This window comes from Pleurodeles waltl, chromosome 10, assembly GCF_031143425.1.
Source record: "Pleurodeles waltl isolate 20211129_DDA chromosome 10, aPleWal1.hap1.20221129, whole genome shotgun sequence".
NCBI lineage: Eukaryota > Metazoa > Chordata > Amphibia > Caudata > Salamandridae > Pleurodeles > Pleurodeles waltl.
In genome coordinates, this window is record NC_090449.1 from 281,669,631 (window position 1) to 281,688,967 (window position 19,337).

The window sequence follows — 19,337 nt, forward strand, 5'->3', positions numbered from 1 at the left end:
GAATCAAGATGCACTATTCACACATAAGCCACACGTACAGATGCCTTGGTTGTGTCATGCACCACAAAGCATAACCTAGACATAGGTCAGTCACCAGGGCTGTACACCAACATGTAAATATACACCACATTGGATGGAAGGCATGTCTAATTACTGTGCCTGTGGCTGTGTCATCACAACTCCCCTTGCATATAGTCAAAACTACTCTACCTTCACAACTTAGACATCAGAGACGATGAAGAAAGTCAATACCATTTCTGGGGTTACATCATGGTGGTGTCTCTTGCAGAAACACTTCGCTACCACCATGTCCCATTGCCGAAACACATGTGTGCTGCATCTTATACCACACACTAAAGTGGCACCTTAGCTAACATGACTTGTACATGTGCAGGAAGGACCACCACCCTCGACATATACAAGACATCCCCACAAGGCAGCCACTTCTTCAACATGCTGCATCAATGCCTGTCTGTGTGCAGGGAGAACTAATCTGTGCAACTGCTAGGGGAATTACAGGGTGGTCCCGTATCACAGTAAACATGGCACTACCCTGTGTACCTAACCTGGCGCAGTGTTGAGCCACACATATTGATGCTGATCAGAACTGTGCCACTAGACAAAAAGTTGCAATAGAGATTACAATCTGTAGAACACAACATATACAGGGTGAACCCACAACAACTCTGACACAACCCTATGAGCCACATAGGAATGGGGAAACAATCACACAAATACAACATATGATGTATGTGTGTGAACATCATGGTGCACATTATCACGTTGACGGGAGGGGAATGGCGCACGGACAAGTCCAGTATTGGTAAGAATGCTAGTGTGGTCTTCCCTCCACGGTTGGCATTAGGAGTTTCACGCTGGGATGGTGGGCGAAACTATGTCTCCTCATGTCAACTCTCTGGGGAAGTTACCACAACATTTTTGTTGGATCAAAAAGCACCCAGTGCCAATCTTGGGGCATAGAGGATGTGACAGCACATGCTGCACTTGTCACTGCAAATCAGGCAGTAGAAAGTGCAAAGGGCCTGGTCATGGGGGCTCCTGCACTGCCCATGTCAGGTGCATGGGCAGTGCAGGGGCACCCAGGGGCACACCACACCACATTACCACCAACCTGTGCATGCCGGTTTGACCGCCATGCAAAGGCTGGTGGAAAAGCGGAATCATAATCTGGAGGGTAGCGCTGATTGTAAAGCAGGGCTGGTGTCACAAGACAGGTGGCATTGCCAGTCTGTTTGCTAGTGGCAATCTGCCAGTGCCAGGCCATTGGCCTGTGAGGCTTTCACCACTATCCAAATGTGACAATTTCACCTGCGCTGTTGGCGGTGGTCATATTGCCAATGGTAGTCTGGTGGTCATAGGACTGTCAGACTTGTAATGAAGGCCCATGTGTGCACTTGTCCAACTAGCTGCAATATCTCCATCAAACTAATTAGAGTCCCTGATCAAAGTTGAAAATAAGTAAACTGGCTATGTCCATAGTTTAGTGACATCAGACACTGTCATGTACAAAATGATGTTCACATCAATAAATGATACCCATGCTGACCATCTCTGGGTTGACCCCTTGCCAGTGGTAAATTAGCTGCCCTGCCACAATGATGCATCCCTTGCACCATAGTGCAAATTTGGCTGTGTTGAGGGGGAGATCATAGTTGTGTAGGAGAATCACCTTCCAGCTCAACCAGAAAAAGAAATGGCAATATGCTAGGTCCATGTGTGATATGGAATGCAGCACACATACACAAACTTAAAAATGAAGAGCAATCAAAGTAAACTTCACTGTTGCGCCTTGGTAATGCCATCCCTGGGGTGGTGTAAGATATTGGTTCTGCCTCAGGTGTATGAAAACACGTAAAATTGGGACAGGGGCAAAATGCAATGTGTGTTTGTGTGGTTTGACCACTGCAACAGCCATTTCAAATTCCTCCCATGCAAAGTGTTGCATGGGAAGGGGCCATAATAACAAGGTGGTGTCAAGTCTCTATAAGGGAATACATCACACCTTGTAAATTTGACACACACTATTGCGCCACCTGAGCTTCTCATTACATGACACTAAGGTGGGGCAACGGGCTGATAATTAGGACCCATAATGTACAAGAACAATGTTTGGGCTGTAAATTGTCACTGAGCCTCCAATACCAATTTAACGATGTGCCATGTCAACTGCCACGACATAGAAAGACTGATTTTACACCATCTCATTGTAGAGGATGATGGCTCTCCTGCTGATCTGCCTGCCCTGGAGTTCACCAGTGATCTGGATGACCAGCTGACAACCATCAGCCAACAGACTCTCCAGGATGTCCTGGGATCCCTCCAGACACCACCTCCAGTTGCAAGGAGGACACCCAATGTTGCGGCCTCCCCAGATGACCCAGCCAATACCCTAAATATACTACCTGCCAGTACAAAAACAGCTCAGGACTCTGAAGACTGAGAGGACAGTGGTAGGAGTCCAGTGGGAGCTGGCCAAGCAGGTGCGGGTGGGGATGGAGACCGTGGCAGGTAGTCTAGAGGGAGTGCGCACGTGCCTCGTGACAGCTAATGAACACACAGCTGCCATCTGAGGCACACACTCCCCACTGCATGGAGTCCAGCAGTGTCAGGTGGACATAGCTGCTGCCATGAGGGAGAGGCCACAACAACTGCCCTCCCAAACTGGCAGCAGCATGACAGACAACAAGCTGGACTCCATTCAGCAAGAAGTGGCCTCCTTCAGGGAAGAGATGTTAGCCTACCACTGGGATGTTGCTGCTAAATTGAAAAATCAGCAGTTCATCCTTGCTGTAGTGATGCCATATGTCATACCAAAAATGGCAGCTGACTCTACATCTTTAACCCCTAAAGTGTGTGTGGCCCCCCTCTACCTGTTCACCACAACCACCAATGGCACAGGAGGCACCACACACATCAGAGGATGAAGATGTGGGACAAATTAGTTTTACTCAGAAAAGTACCCGGTAGCACCGGTCTGTGCTACATGGGCAGTTTTCTCCTAGTTCTGGGCTGAAGATCATGCCAGTGTTGTCACAGTGGCTATGTGCATTGTTCACCCACACACTGTTGACCTGTCTACTATGGACTGCCATTGTCTTTCACTTACCAATTGGCAATTTGTGTTACACTTATCGACAATACTCCAAAGCATGTCTCATGACATGTCCTTCAACTCTGGACTTGTATTGTGTCACAAATATCTGGATTTCACAAATGGAGTCTCTGACCTGGATATTGTAAATATCTCACTTTCACACTTCCACTTGTAAATAAACACCATGAACACATTTTGCATGTCTATGTCTACTGTGATCCATCTAGTCAGCTAAATGCTTGTAGTCTGTGAATCCAGGTAATTGGTAACAGAATACCAGAACACGAGTACAGGGCTGTGGAGGCACAAAGCTACATACCAGGATCCTAACATGACAAATGTGTATACTGGTCTCATCTCCTACAAGCAATTCACTGAGTATGTTACAAATGAAAGACACATATATCGTTTCCTCATCATATATGACAGGTAGGGCTGAAAAGCAAGTGCAGGGCAATATCGTCAGCTGGGTTTACCAAAAGAACTCATTGGTGTGGTACAGAGGTTGCTCACCTCATTAGTGATGGCCACTGGTCAGTGTAGCAGGATAGAGTTACAGTTGTGGTTGTTGTCAGATGTGTCACAGTTCGCAACAGTATTACTACAGGACCCCAACACTGACAGCTGAAATGCAAGACTTACCTGTCCAATATAAAGTATACATAGTCATCATGAATTGGGTACACTGGACGGCAGATGTATGGATTAGTAGATGTGATGTTGCAGTCAATGTGACTGCTCCGTTGTCAATAGGGGTAGCACATGGTAAATGAGGATTTTGAAGGCAGGGCGGATTCCCTAGGTCATTTCCACAATTTGCCCAGTGCGCTCACGGGTAGATCTCTGAGACTCACACTAATTACACAAACTGCATGCAATTATAACAAGATATTTATTATTAAAATGATCCACCTAAAAACAACTAAAACCTACCTTATCCTAAAGTAACCTATACTAACTATACTACATGTATCTAACCTACACTAAACTTAACTTACACATAAAACACCACTCTCTAAACATTGGCCCCACCCACACCCCTTAAGAAAAAAAGAAACAAGTAGGACAACAATTACTATGACTACACACGTACTAACTAATCCTGTAGCCTAAACAAATATATATTTTTTGTATTTTTAATTTTTTTTATATAAACACATATATACTCAACATGAACCCCCACCCAACAACCCACCAATAAAAACATAAGAATAGTAACCCACCCCCAGCTACCCTTATCCTAACTAATGTCTACACTACACTAACCTACCACTAACTACATAAAACCCAAACTAAAATATGGTACAATAAGAGGGAGGGGAAAGAACTGGGAGGTAGTCCATTAGTTTACAAGTTAATTTCTTTGACTTTTTCATCTTCTTCCTCTTTATGCATTTCAAGAGTTTGTGGTCCTTTGCCAAATCCTCCTCCAACTTGTCCAAATGCCTGAGGATCAGGTTGGTGTCCTGACATATGTCCAGTTGAAACTAGGATGGCCCAGCGGATAGTGATGGCAGAACTGGTGCCTATGTGGCAACTGGTGCTGCAGATGTGGGTGGGGTGGGTGCAGCTGGGAGCCCCTGCATGGTTGAGGAGCTTGCTCCATGCATTGTCTTGGGTGGCTGTGTGGGTCCCCTGTGTGGGAATGCTCCCCATTCCCCAGAAGCTTTTTCTGCTCGGAAACGGTGTGCCATGTGGCGATATTGTGTTTGCACCTCCAGGATGTGGCGGTAGCGTTCGGCCCTCCGGGTGAACTGGCACCTCTCATCATTAGTCATTGTTGGCAGATGTAAAATGAGGAAAAGCAACCATCAGTATCAGCATTAGGTGGAGTATGTACAGATTTGTAACTTACATTGCTACAGCTGATTACACATACAGTCCTACACACATTCCTCAAAAAAATGAATTGCTTCTTATCTGCGTCTTTATCCAACCATACATCACCAGTATCTTGTACATGTAAGAGGGGTGAAGCCAATCCATTATAAATCAAAAGGGTCCACAGCTGATAGGAATTAACAAAGGCCTGCTCAACATCACTCACATCTACACTGTGAGCCACACATGTCTCAACAAGTTAGGATTGCCTGTCTCCCTGAGCAGAAGGGGGATTGGGCATGTAATCCATCAGCTCAACACCCCTGGCGATACACCAAGGCCTGAGCACTCATCATAGAGTGAAGGTGTGGGCCATTTGTTAGGGAGGCTGCTAACTACAAAGCTGGCAATCCATGTTGTAGTACATCTACATTCATGTGTCCTGGTGTAAAACCTGGCCTGAGCCTACATTACAAGGGTCCAGCTGCATGTCCCATGCTGTGACTACATGTACAACTGATGCTATCTTGCCATGAGAAATGTTGGGCAAACCCTGAGCTGCACATCACTGTTGTCAAGACATAACAGCAATGAAGGCTCCTACCTTGTGCCATGTAGTCCTACGTGTGTTCAATAGCACGCACATGGCGGCTTTATGGATTCCCTTAAGGCCACAGTAATTGTGTCACAGCTTTTGGTGCTGCAACTGTATCCAGAAGTGTCTTGCATCATTAGCAGATGCATGTCAGATATCCTCACAGCACCAGCTACACACACAGCATTGCCTACTTATGCATCTGTGATGTGACCTACAACAGTTACAATTCACATGGTGGCTGCACCATATTGGTTAAACTGCTGACATCTGGTGTTAGGAGATTAATAGACTTTAACGTGAAACTCCTTGAGTGGAGTTGTCCACACATTGTGTACACTGATTACTGCAGTTCTGCACATTATGGTTCCTTATTGTACCACTACCTCATCATCTCTGGAGGGTACTGAGGCACCTGTGATGTGTGTATGTCTCCGACAGAATCCCCCTAGAGAGTACTGCAGTTGGAACCCCTCATCTGTGCCATCTTGTCAACAAGTGTGAGCTATGTGTGGCACACATTTCTGATTATGGTGTTATACAAGGTTGTTTACAACAGGCATGCTATGTACATATACAGCTGGTCTATGACCTATGATGGCAGACATCCATGAATACGTGGTCAGCCATTACTATTCCTTTGACACACAATTCCATGCCAGAACACATTGCCCTTAGAACTACATGCAAGCCAATCTCATTGCACAACCCCACAACATAAATGATGGGAATGTGACGGAGCCCCATGATGACGGACGACTGGCAGCGCAGCACTCTGCCATATTCACAATGCAGGGATGCGCCATATTGAATAGGAAGCGGTGCATCACTGTGTTGTCACCTACGCTTGCGCTAATCTTACTTCCAGTACTTGACCCAGCCACCCTCGCCCCATGGTGCATAGCTGGCTCCGTTGAGGAGGACATAGTCATTGTGCATAGAGGGACACCTACCTACACAAACATAATCTTCAAAGGGTCTTTGCACGTTCGATGTGTGCTGCCAAATGTAGCACCCATTGAATGAGCAGTAACTGAGGGTACAACAACATATATTGTAGCTCGTTGCGGCCTTCTAAAGCCACACCTTGGTGTGTTTTCAGAATTTGGTACAGCCTCTAGTGTAGGAAAATGTGTTTGAACTGGGACACCATCTAATTGCTATGGGTGTTGCTGTGGCAAATGCTAAGTTCTGCAGGTGAAGGGGCAGTATTACTGTCAGTGAGGAGCAGCAGGCCAGTGGAACAGACCTAGCACATGTGTGTGTCATGGAGATCGTATAGGCTTACTCTCATACACAATGCACAGGTCAAATGGAACTGCCAGTAGCCTGAACCCAGTGCATAGTCAAGCTCTCTTACATGACCTTGCATAATGACACCAAGAGGTCTATAGGACTACAGTATTGCAGCACCTATTGCATCTATACTGTTCTTGTGGGCCTTAGTGCATCCCTTACTCACATCCATGTGTGTGACTAGTCATAAATAAGTCACAGCATGATGGAAGTGTGGTCCAACAACATGTATATATGTGAAGGCCAATGATGCACTCAGCAGGAGATGCTACAGATCACAGAAACTTCTGCTGAGTACATAGGGGCCATACTCACACATTTATATGCCCAAATTTCACACCTTCACTCAGCAGCCCTACAGGGTGTTTGGAATTCACACATAGGAAAATATGTTGTGACTATGAGGTTTGAAGTTTACCCTCCCTATCACATTTTTACACAACCTTTTACGTCTGTTTCTTGGCACAGGCGTAATTCCTAGCTGTTTATTGAAATATTTAACTGTGCTTGCAACACTACATTTGGGCCCATACATATGGAAGTGGCGCAGCACCTAGTGTTTTGCGCCTGTTAAAGTGCGGGCCCTAGGGCACTGCTGATACCACCATGTGTGCGCCATATTCAATAGACTGTGCACCATGGTGGTAGTTAGGGGGAGTACCGTCAAAATTGTTTGGCAGTAGTCTGGTTCTTTGCAGGATTAGCATCAAACGTTTTTTAACTAATCCTGCTATGCACCCAGGGGCCCATTGATCATAATGGGAGCATATTTTTAAGGCCTGCAAAGAGCAGGCATTAAGAAATCCGCCACAAATAGGGTGAAGCAATCTCATTGACTTCTTTGTGCTAATTTTGAGGCCCCCTTTACACCAGAACGGCCTCCTTGCATACATTGTGCCTGGCACAGCCATGATACGTGCCAAGCCTTCCCAAAGTGGTGCAATGCATGCATTGCGCCACTTTGTACAGTCAGACACTATGGCAGCGCAAAGGTTGCACTAGGGGCTCTTACATATACCCCTTCATGATGGTCATGCAGGGTTCATCATCATGTGTCCTGCATTGGCTGAATTGTACCACATTTGAACTGCAGACCTCAAGTGGTGCAGAGACTGTTCATACAGGTTGCATACAACATGTTCACAACCATTACATGCAACACTTAGACAAATGTTATATGTAGCCGATTGTATGGCAATAAGGGACTTACCAACAGTTCTGCCAATTTCAAGTCCCAAAGGGTCCAGCAGATCCTGATCCCTTGCCACCAGATCTGCTCACTGATGCTTGAGCTGGTGCTCATTGCATTTGGTCTTGAAAATACGTGCCAGGTGGTATACCACCATTCCCCACCAGAGACGCCTTGCCTCAGTGAATAGCAGAGGATCACCCAGCCACCTAGTTGCAGCATCAGAGCCAGGTTATGGGCCCCCACCCATATGAACCCCCCAGTTAATTAGACAACACTCTCCCCATCCTACCCTTCCCAGACATTTCCAACGGGGAAAGGACGTCACCCAAAACAATATAAGAAAAGGAAACTTAAGCCCAACAACTACCCCAATGCCCCAAACTACCCCAGACAAACACCCCACAATTTAATGACAAAAACAGTACACTTTCAATACAAATTACAAGTAAATAGACAATTTAGACACCAAAATACACAGGACACAGCACGAGGAACACAACAAGACCTCTAAACTAAACACACCACAAATCCACCAGCACCTCCACAACACACCCACACACAGTCACAGGATAAACAGACTGTGAAGTGAAAGTGACACTACACTTATTGTACCATGCTTGCAGGCAGGATATCTTGGTACATCACTTCCTGGGCATGTGCATCAAATTTTTTGCGTCATGCATGTTTTTTCTCCATGGTGCACTGAGAGTAGTGATAACGTTGAATTGCTGCTCATGGCTCAGGCGTAATTTTCTCCATGTTGCGGTGTGGTGTTGATGCATTTGCATCATTTTTTTTACGCATATTGGAATAGCATAATTTTTCCATTGTAGCCCTTGAATGCACTGTGATTCAATTCACATGTTACATGGGCTGTCCTACTATGTGGTATATGTTTTTTGGCTACATGTGTAAGTCTATGCATTAATGTCATTACGGTGTCATTGGTATGTGCAACCAATATGTGTATTCATGAGTCAGCTGTAGGCACTCACTCAAACGTTGTGCATATGTGCATGTGTCCCTACACTGTGTCCACATGTATGTTGGCACATGTGTGCTATGTGTGTACATCTGTGTATGACTAGTGTGTAGCAGATGGAGTCCATAGTTATGTCTGTGGGCAATATATGTCTACATACCTACACACATATTTGTATTTAGGCCCTGTTTCAAACACATGCTAAGGCATGTGTCAACAATGACATTTTGTACTCAGAGTATGCAGTGGACTGGGGCTGCATTGATATCACATATCCCCTGTCAAGTTGAGTGTGCATGTGGGTCTACTCACTGGTTACTAATTGTATTTGACTAGTTATAGGTCAGCTACACATGTGCCATGGAGTTTCCCATGCATCCTAGTTGCTGCAGATGTTATAGACATGTGTGTTGGTGAACAATGCTATATGCCATGTGTCTGTATAGATGTGTTGTGTCAAGGGGATGTGAAATCTCACATTGATATCTTCCTGTGTAGACAAAAGTTTGTTTTTTACTTTTGCCCTTCTAGTCACATCACTAGCACCTATGTTCTGTATGTCACTACACAATTGATGAGAACATTTTTACTCTCTCAGGTTTTGTGATACTTATGCCATTATTTTACTGCTAGGTTAGCTTTTGCACTGAATCCATTCACATTACCATGGCTGACCCATTATGGTGGTAAATGTGTGCAGAGATCTTTGGGATATGTGTGCCTGCCTCCAAATGTATATTCAGATTTGTTAACATCATGTTAGTCATGACTGTCACATACAATGCCGTACCACTGTATTGCAGTGTTGCAGTGTGGCATAGATGATAGGCCTACACATCTTCATCAATGTGTGAGTTTGTGTGGCAACACAAACCCATGGTTGCAGTGAAGGTGCAGGTTAATGGTGCTCCATTTCACTCTGCCCCCTGTGCACGTTCATCAGGCATCTGACATTATAAAACGTTGAGGTTGTCAGAGCGGTGGTGCATTGGTTTATTGAGCTGGGATCTCTACTATTAATGATAGCTAATTTCCAGCCTGTGCACACTCCCTAGTAGATGGAGACATGCACAAATGTGGTCATACAGACCTGATTGTTATGAGTTCCAATGCAGTACTTGGTGTCAGCCTTCTCCTCTCAGGTACAGAGGTTGTGTGCTTACACATGTAGGACATGTATGGATTTTTTGGAATCCAAAGTTGTATCCATGTTCAGCCTGCTTAGGGGTTGTATAACTGTTGTGCTGTCAAGGTTGGACAAATGCCAAGGTACAGATGGAGTTATATGTGACTGTCTCCTGTTCTGGTACCATGCGAAGGACAAATATCATGGTATGCTAGTGGCATACATGTCTGGGTCATGTACGAACGTGGCCACCCTCTCTGTACATCAGTTAGTTTGACATGTAGACATTAGTGACTTACAGTGTCTGTTTTGGTGTATGTCTGGTCATTATCCCTTTTTTTCTGTCTGCGATAACCGGTGAGGTATGTATTGTGTCCTCCATTGCTCCCAGTTATTTGCCAGCCAGCTCCTTGTACACATCTTCTACAGCAACATTGTATGGTGATATAGGGACAGGATACAACATGTGACTTGTGTAATGTGGAGATATTCCCTTCTCCTACAACTGTCAACTTAGTAGTTAATGTACCATTGGTGATATTAGCGAGATGTAATGAGTGCCAGACACACATGACATTACACATGCCACATCACCTGCATAGTCTCCACATGACATGGCGTGTTCTATCAGCAAGAATTTGTGGGTATCTCAGAGCTGTCCATCCAGATCCACAGTTGTACATGGCAATTCAATCTCCCAGCATGCCACAACCTAGCTGACTCTTACCATGACTGAATGATGTTGAGGTGTATTGTCTTTTTAGTGCTGTAATTATCCTTTGCCAGATGCTACTGATATGGCTGTGTCTACTCCCACTCAGTGTGATGTGGGTCTCTGACAGAATAGAACAATGGTGCACATGTTCACACATGCCACACCTGATTGTGATATTGGAGGCCGGTACATGTATAAGCTATTTAGTTACATTTGGTACCATGCAATGGATCTGTCATGTAAGTGACAATTAGTGGTTTGCATGGCTATGTGCTCTGTAATGTTGTTATACTGGGTATACTGTGTAGACATGCAGAGCCAGGTCAATCATTGTGGATAATGGCGTACCCGTTGCTTCCTAGGATGGACACCCACACGTTTGTCTTCATATATTTTTCATTATTAGCAGTAGGCATGTGTGAATGAAGCCAATTTGTGTGACAGGTCTCCATCCTTTGTAAAAAGGGTGTGTTACACACTCTGCCTACATCCCAGTCAGACTATTATTTGGCTGATGCATTCTCTCATTAAAATTCATATAGTCATACAATCTGTTATGTGTTTGTATATTGACTCGACACCCCTAGCTGCTTTATGTCACTGCCAAGCCATTGGCCATTCCCCACCCAATGTGTATGGGCCAGACATGATTTACAGTCCTCCATTTGTCAGTGATGTGGCCAAAGACAGTGCCAGAACATATTCCCATGGACACACTGTGCAGGCTCAGCTTCCAACATTGATTACATTCCGAGGGCAATTACTGAAGGGGCATTGTTACCTATGATGTCCCCGACCCCTTCACACACACATATATCTTGCAGGCAAAGCTACAATCACACAGTTTTCACATTACTTAACCTAAATTTCTTGACAGCCCCTACCTTATGCGTGACCCCCTTGCATACAACCTCTTAGCCATGATGTGTGGGTGAATGGCCTATGACATTGCACATTGCCCACATGATGGCACAATATATGTTGTGGTGCATGGATCTAGGTCTTCAGAAGTCACATGCCAGGGATTTGGGAGTCACTGATATGTGAGATGGAGTCTGTAGAACCCTCTACACCACCAAGAATGTGCGTACCATACTTGTTGTTTTTGTGTTTCTGACACACTTCCTGAGGTTAGAGTTACATTCCAATGGTATATGTAATGGACAATGAGTGGACCAACGATTATGTTGTTCAACATAATTTTATGTGTAGTATTTGCAAAGTACTTTTTTGGTTGACTGGTATAAAGGTTCTGAGCAATGGTCAGTCTCCTGCAAACTCCTGCTGCTGTGTTTGGTTGTTCCCGCTAATGGTCCTCAGCCCCATCATCCTCCTCCTCCTCATTTTGGACATCATCTTGTCCATCCCAGGGGACATTGTTTCTAACACACATGTTGTGCAGGATAGCACATACCAGTATAATCTTGCATACCAGCGGGGGAGCATACATGAGGCTTCTTCTTGTCATGTCCAGGCACCTGAACCTGAATTTGACAAGGCCAAAGGTCCTCTCTACCCCATTGCGTGTTTTCCAGTGTGCTTCATTGTAGGTATGCTGTTCATTGGTTGTTGGATTTGCAAATGGTGTCTTGACCCATGGCTGTATGCCATAACCTTGGTCAGCTGCAAAGATAAGAGGGAAGTTCTGGGGCCCCCATGGACAGCCCTGTAGCGCTTTCCACTGCACCAATTACAGGCAGTAGAAAGCGCAACCAGTGCTGTTGCACCCGTCCCAATCAAATCAAATCATTAACATTTATAAAGCGCGCTACTCACCCGTGCGGGTCTCAAGGCGCTAGGGGGAAGGGGGGGTTACTGCTGCTCGAAAAGCCAGGTTTTGAGGAGTCTCCGGAATGCGGAGTGGTCCTGGGTGGTCCTGAGGCTGGTGGGGAGGGTGTTCCAGGTCTTGGCTGCCAGGAAGGAGAAGGACCTCCCACCCGCCGTGGAGCGGCGGATGCGAGGGACGGCAGCGAGCGTGAGGCCAGAGGAACGGAGGAGACGGGTGGGGGCGTAGAAGCTGAGGCGACGGTTGAGGTATTCCGGTCCCTTGTTGTGGAGGGCTTTGTGGGCGTGGGTGAGAAGTCGGAAGGTGATCCCTTTGCTGACTGGGAGCCAATGCAGGTGTCTCAGGTGTGCCGAGATGTGGCTGTTGCGGGGTACGTCGAGGATGAGGCAGGACGAGGCGTTTTGAATACCTTGCAGGCGTTTTTGGAGTTTAGCGGTGGTCCCAGCATAGAGGGTGTTGCCGTTGTCCAGGCGGCTTGTGACGAGGGCGTGGGTCACGGTTTTTCTAGTGTCGGCGGGGATCCAGTGGAAGATCTTGCGGAGCATGCGGAGGGTGAGGAAGCAGGCGGAGGACACGGCGTTGACTTGCTTGGTCATGGTGAGAAGAGGGTCCAAGATGAAGCCGAGGTTGCGGGCGTGGTCTGAGGGGGTCGGTGCGGTGCCAAGGGCCGTGGGCCACCAGGAGTCGTCCCAAGCAGACGGGGTGTTGCCGAGGATGAGGACTTCCATTTTGTCAGAGTTCAACTTTAGGCGGCTGAGCCTCATCCAATCTGCGACGTCCTTCATGCCCTCTTGTAGGTTGGTCTTGGCGCTGGCGGGGTCCTTAGTGAGGGAGAGTATAAGTTGGGTGTTGTCGGCGTAGGAGGTGATGATGATGTTGTGCTTGCGTACGATGTCGTCGAGGGGGCTCATGTAGACATTGAAGAGTGTCGGGCTGAGCGATGAGCCTTGAGGTACGCCGCAGATGATCTCGGTGGGGTCTGAGCGAAACAGTGGGAGGTAAACTCTTTGAGAACGGTTTGAGAGGAAGGAGGCAATCCAGTCCAGGGCCTTGCCTTGGATCCCGGTGGAGCGGAGGCGGGTTATTGGGGTGCAGTGACAGATGGTGTCGAAGGCAGCCGAGAGGTTGAGGAGGATGCGGGCGACTGTTTCACCGTTGTCCATCAGGGTTCTGATGTCGTCTGTGACTGAGATGAGGGCGGTTTCAGTGCTGTGGTTGGTTCGGAATCCGGTTTGTGAAGGGTCGAGCAGGTTGTTGTCTTCCAGGAAGGTGGTAAGCTGTTTGTTGACGGTCTTCTCTATTACCTTGGCAGGGAAGGGGAGGAGCGAGATGGGGCGGAAGTTTTTCAGGTAGCTAGGGTCAGCCGTAGGTTTCTTTAGTAGGGCGTTGACTTCGGCGTGTTTCCAGCTTTCGGGGAAAGTAGCAGAAGAAAATGAAGAGTTGATGACGGCCTGGAGGTGCGGGCGATGATGTTGTCGGCTTTATTGAAGATGAAGTGAGGGCAGGGGTCCGATGGGGCGCCAGAATGGATAGAGTTCATGGTGGTTTTGGTTTCTTCAGTGTTGATGTGGGTCCAGGCGTTGAGGGTGATGGGCGGGGGTGTGGGTTCGGTGATGCTTGGTAGGGTCTGGTGTCCGAAGCTGTCGTGGAGGTCTCTGATCTTGCGATGGAAGAAGGTGGTGAGGGAGTTGCTGAAAAGTTCTCTGCTGTTGTGGCTGTTTTTGTCCAGTCTGTCGGTAAAAAAGTTCCTTTTGGCTGAGCGGATCAGGTGGTGGTGTTCGCGGGTTGCGTTTTTGAGGGCGGTCATGTTGTCGGCGGTGTGGTCCTTGCACCAGGCCTTCTCGAGGGCGTGACATGTTTTCTTCGATTCTTTGAGGGTGTCAGAGAACCAGAGAGGTTTTTTGGTGATGGCCTATTGATGCGTGCATCTGAGGGGAGCAAGGTTGTCTGCGCAGTTGGAGATCCAGTTCGAGAGGCTGAGGGCTGCGTCGTTGGGATCGGTGGTGAGGGTAGGTTGGTTGACGGTGAGTGCGGAGAAGAGTTGCTCTTCGTGGATTTTGTTCCACTGTCGACGAGGGATGGGTTGAGTGCGGAGGTGGCGGGTCTCGCGTCGGAATGTGAAGTGGACACAGCTGTGGTCGGTCCAGTGTAGAGCGGAGGTGTGGCTGAAGGAGACGTGTTTGCTGGCGGAGAAGATAGGGTCAAGCGTGTGTCCGGCGATGTGGGTGGCGGTGTTCACCAGTTGCTTGAGGCCGAGGTTGGCGAGGTTGTCGAGCAGGGCGGTGGTGTTGGGGTCGTTGTTTTATTCCAGATGGAAGTTGAGGTCGCCTAGGAGGATGTAGTCCGGCGAGGCGAGGGCGTGCGGGGAGACGAAGTCGGCAATGGAGTCGCTGAAAGGGGCGCGCGGTCCGGGGGGACGGTAGACGAGGGATCCTCTGAGGGTGGTCCTGGGGTCGGTGCGAATCTGAAAATGCAGATGTTCAGCGGCGAGAGGGGTGTCTTCGGTGGAGGTGGTGACGCTGATGGAGTCTTTGAAGACGATGGCGATACCTCCTCCTACTTGGTTGGTGCGGTCTTTTCTGGAAATCTTGTAGCCTTCTGGGATGGCAGTGGCGATGTCTGGGGCCGAAGAGGCGTTCATCCAGGTGTCCGTGATGAAGGCGACGTCCGGTGCTGTGGAGTCCAGGAGGTCCCAGAGTGCTTGTGGACGGATCGAGCGTTGACCAGGATGCACTTGCGGTGGTTGATGGCGCGTGGGCTGGTGGTCGTGGTAGTTGCGTGGTGGAAGATGCGTTTGCAAGAGTTGCAGGCGAAGGGTCCATGGGTGCATTTGGGGTGAGCTTGGAAGCAGGTGTTGGAGCGCCCTGGGTTGAGGGCGTGGAGGGTGGTGGGGTCGTAGCGGAACAGCGGGGTTTGGGAGAGCTGGGGACCAGGGGTCGTGGTGCTGGGCGCAGGCCAGGCGCGGATGGGCGCGGACGGGCGCAGACGGGCTTGCCCCTGGTGCGTCTCTGGCGCGCCAGCGGCGCGGTCGCGCAACGGCCGCCATAAGAGGGAGGAGAGGGGGAGGGGTCAGCTGTGGGCGAATGGGAGCTGGGGGGCGGGGTGTACAGGAGGTCGCGGTGGGAAAGCGGGAGGGAGTGGGGACAGGTAGAGTGAGAAGAGCTGGGCGATGGGGGTTTAAGGGTGGAGGGGGGTGAGTGTTAGGAAGTTTAGGAGATTAGGGAGAGAGATAGGAGTAGGGTTGGGAAGATAGGGGAGGGGGGGTTGTAGAGGGTGAGGGTGAGAGGTAGAGTGAGAGGATAGGAAGATAGGTAACAGAGGGGGTGGTGGGAGGGGGGAGAGGTAGAGAAATAGGTGGAGAGATAGAGAAATAGGTAGATAGGAGGAGGTGGTGAGTGAGGGAGATAGATAGTGAGATAGAGAGATAGGTAGATTGGAAGATAGGAGGAGTGAGGGAGGCAGATAGCGAACGGGGTAGATAGGGGTGATAGAGAGGGGGAGGCGAGTGAGGGAGAGAGATGAGACAGGAGCAGGAGGGCAGGCGCGGGAAGAACAGAAGACGGAGGACGAAGAAAACAGAAGAACAGAAGACAGAAGCACAGAAGAACAGAAGACAGAAGAACAGAAGAACAGAAGACAGAAGAACAGAAGAACAGAAGACAGAAGATGAAAAACAGAAGAACAGAAGAACAGAAGAACAGAAGACAGAAGAACAGAAGAACAGAAGACAGAAGATCACAGAAGAAGATACAGAAGACGAAGAACAGAAGGCAGAAGACCACAGAAGAAGATGAAGAAGAAGAGAGGCGACAGGAGAGGCTGAGAAGCACACAGATGAAGAGAGAAGACGGGGAAAAGAAGAGTACAGAAGAAGATTACAGAAGAGGAGCGAGGAGGAAGAACAGAGAAGAAGAAAAGAAGCAGGAGCAGGAGAGAGGGTGAGTAGTGCGGGGCAGGGCGAGGGGCTGGGAGGTGGGGGGTACTTACTGCGAGGTAGCTGGGCGGTCTCAGGAACCTGGAGGAGCTGGAGTAGCAGCAGCGGCAGGGGGAGCGACCTACCCTTGGGTCAAGGGTCGCTACCACTGTCGCGCAGCGGCCGCCATAAGAGGGAGGAGGGGGGGTCAGCTGGGGGCGAATGGGAGCTGGGGGGCGGGGTGTGCAGGAGGTCGTGGCGGGAAAGCCGGAGGGAGGGGGGGACAGGTAGAGTGAGAAGAGCTGGGGGGGGGTTTAAGGGTGGAGGGGGGTGAGTGTTAGGAAGTTTAGGAAAAGGCTGGCGGGAGGTGGACTTGTAATCCCCTTGGCAGCACTGCAAGCAGCGCTGCCCTGGAGGATTAAATCAGCCAGGACCAACGTGGCGGAAAATTGCCAGTCCCCAAGGTGCGACCGCGGCGCTTCCGCAGTGCTTCCGCAGCGGTCGTAATTCCAAAGATTGCACCGCCAGCCTGTTGGTGGTGCAATCGACAAAACAGCCCTGGCGGTCTTTGACTGCCAGGGTTGTAATGAGGGCCTTAATCTAGATTGTGCCTGAGTGTTCCACACCATGAATGAGGTGGGGATGTGCCTAGGTGTGACTTTCTTTACATGGCCATACCATAGCCCATTGACATGGAAGAGGTATTGTTGGTTTGTTCTAATGCGTGTGAACTATATTTAGTAGTCAACCAGTAGACACTTGTAGTGCTTGGTGGTCTTCTTCTGTATGCAAAAGGGACATAGCTCCACCTGCCCTTCATGTGGTGTGGCTTAGTTGGTGGCCGCGTTAGGTACATGCAGGCGCATTTGTGATGGCCAATCATTGTGGTGCACTGCAGCATGTTGCATATGTATTGTTGCCAGCACATCTGTAGTCCCACGCCCATGTGTATTTGTTGTGCTGTATATGTTGTTTGTCCTACAGGGTTGGTGTGTTGTGTGTGTTTTGATTGGTTGGTTGACTTACCAACAAGTAGGCCATTGTGATTTTGTCCATCCAGGAACCACTCGTTAATGGTGGAGTGCCGGAATATAAAAGCATCATGGACGCTGCCGGGATACTTGACTGAGATGTTTGTGAAAAGCCCACGGTGGTCCACAATGGCCTGCACATTAATCAAATGTGTGTGCTTCGGTTCCTTTAGAGATGTTCTGTGTCAGCAGGTGGCACCAGTTGTACATGGTTGCAGTCCATTGCACCCAGCACATGTGGAAACCCAGCAATTAGATAGAAACTTTGGTTGGTCTCCTACCGCAGTTGCTGAGTGTTTGGGAATCAGATGTGGTGAGGTGAAAGGCAGATGATGGCATCTATGGCCTTAGGCAGGAAGACTGATATTGATGGCTGGGAGAGACCAGACTCTAGTTCTCCGGTTGTCTGAAAGGATCCAGAAGCCAGCATGTGCAGAACAGTGAGGAGCTTTGTGATGGGTGGTATGTTATTGGGAGTTTGCAGCCTGGCTGTAATGTCTGGTGCAATCTGGTTCAGCAGGCGTAAAATGGATGCCCGGTTGAGACAGTAAGTCCTGATGATGTCTTGCTCCCTGAGGCCAAGGAGGGTTGTCCTCTGCCAAATATCCTCTCCTGCCTTCTGTGTTCCCTTTGTGAGTGCTATGGTGGTGTTTGGGGTTGCTGTTGTGGAGGTAAAGGGAGCTGCTGTTGTTTCAGACTTCTACGGTGTGTACCTAGCTGGAGCAGTACGACTTTCATGTTGTCCTGGAGGAGCAAATATTCCCTCTGTGAATTTTCTTTAAGTAGTGGTGTATTTGCCTCATTTTAATGCCTGGTCAGACCAAGGTGTTACAATTTGACGCGAAACTGCCTTAATGTCATTTTTTGGGGCCGCCTCCCACCTGTGTGTCATTTTAGCACAGGGGATAAATATGGCGTTACGGGCTTAGAGTTATTTTTTGGACGGGAACGCATACCTTGCATCTCATTGATGCAAGGTGGGTTCACACATCCAAAAAATTATGTTAACTCCTATATTTTGACACTGGATGGGTCTAGAGTCAAAATACAAATATGGAGTTAAGTTTGTGTCGAATTTGAATTAAAAAAATGAGGCAGATTTGGTATAAATATGACCCTTAATTTTTATTTAACTTAGTGACCTTATCAAGTGAATATTTTCTCATATTATGCAAATCAGATTAGCTGATGAAAGGAGTATTGATTCTGGGGCGACATTCATATGCATAAGACACTGTGTTGCAGATGCACCAAAATGCTACCAACCTGGCAAGGAGGACTATGGGGCCCACATACCAGCGTGAAAGGAGCCGCTCGTCATTGTGCAACTGCGTCAGCCAGTGCATAAATCTGACGTTCACACACACTGCAGGGGACGATACCAGTAGGGCCAGGAGAACTACGGGCCCACATATCAGCATAGCAGGAGCCGCTTGTCATTCTGCAACTCCGCCCGCCGGTGAATACATCTGACACTCACACCCCGCTGCGCTTGATGCTACCAGCAGGGCCCGGAGGACTGTGGGACCTACATATCAGTGGGGCAGAAGCTGATTGTCATTCTGCAACAGCGCTAGCTGGCGCATAAATCTGACTGTCACACCCCGCTTCATGGGACGTGTGCGGGCCATGCCTAGGCAAGGCCCGGGCATAGCGGTGAGCTCATCTGCACCCATCAGAGACCGGGCCACTCCTCTTTCATTCTGTTGGGGATCACCTGGGATTTTGGTATTCCTACAGTGTAAGGCCCCAGGAAATAGCAATG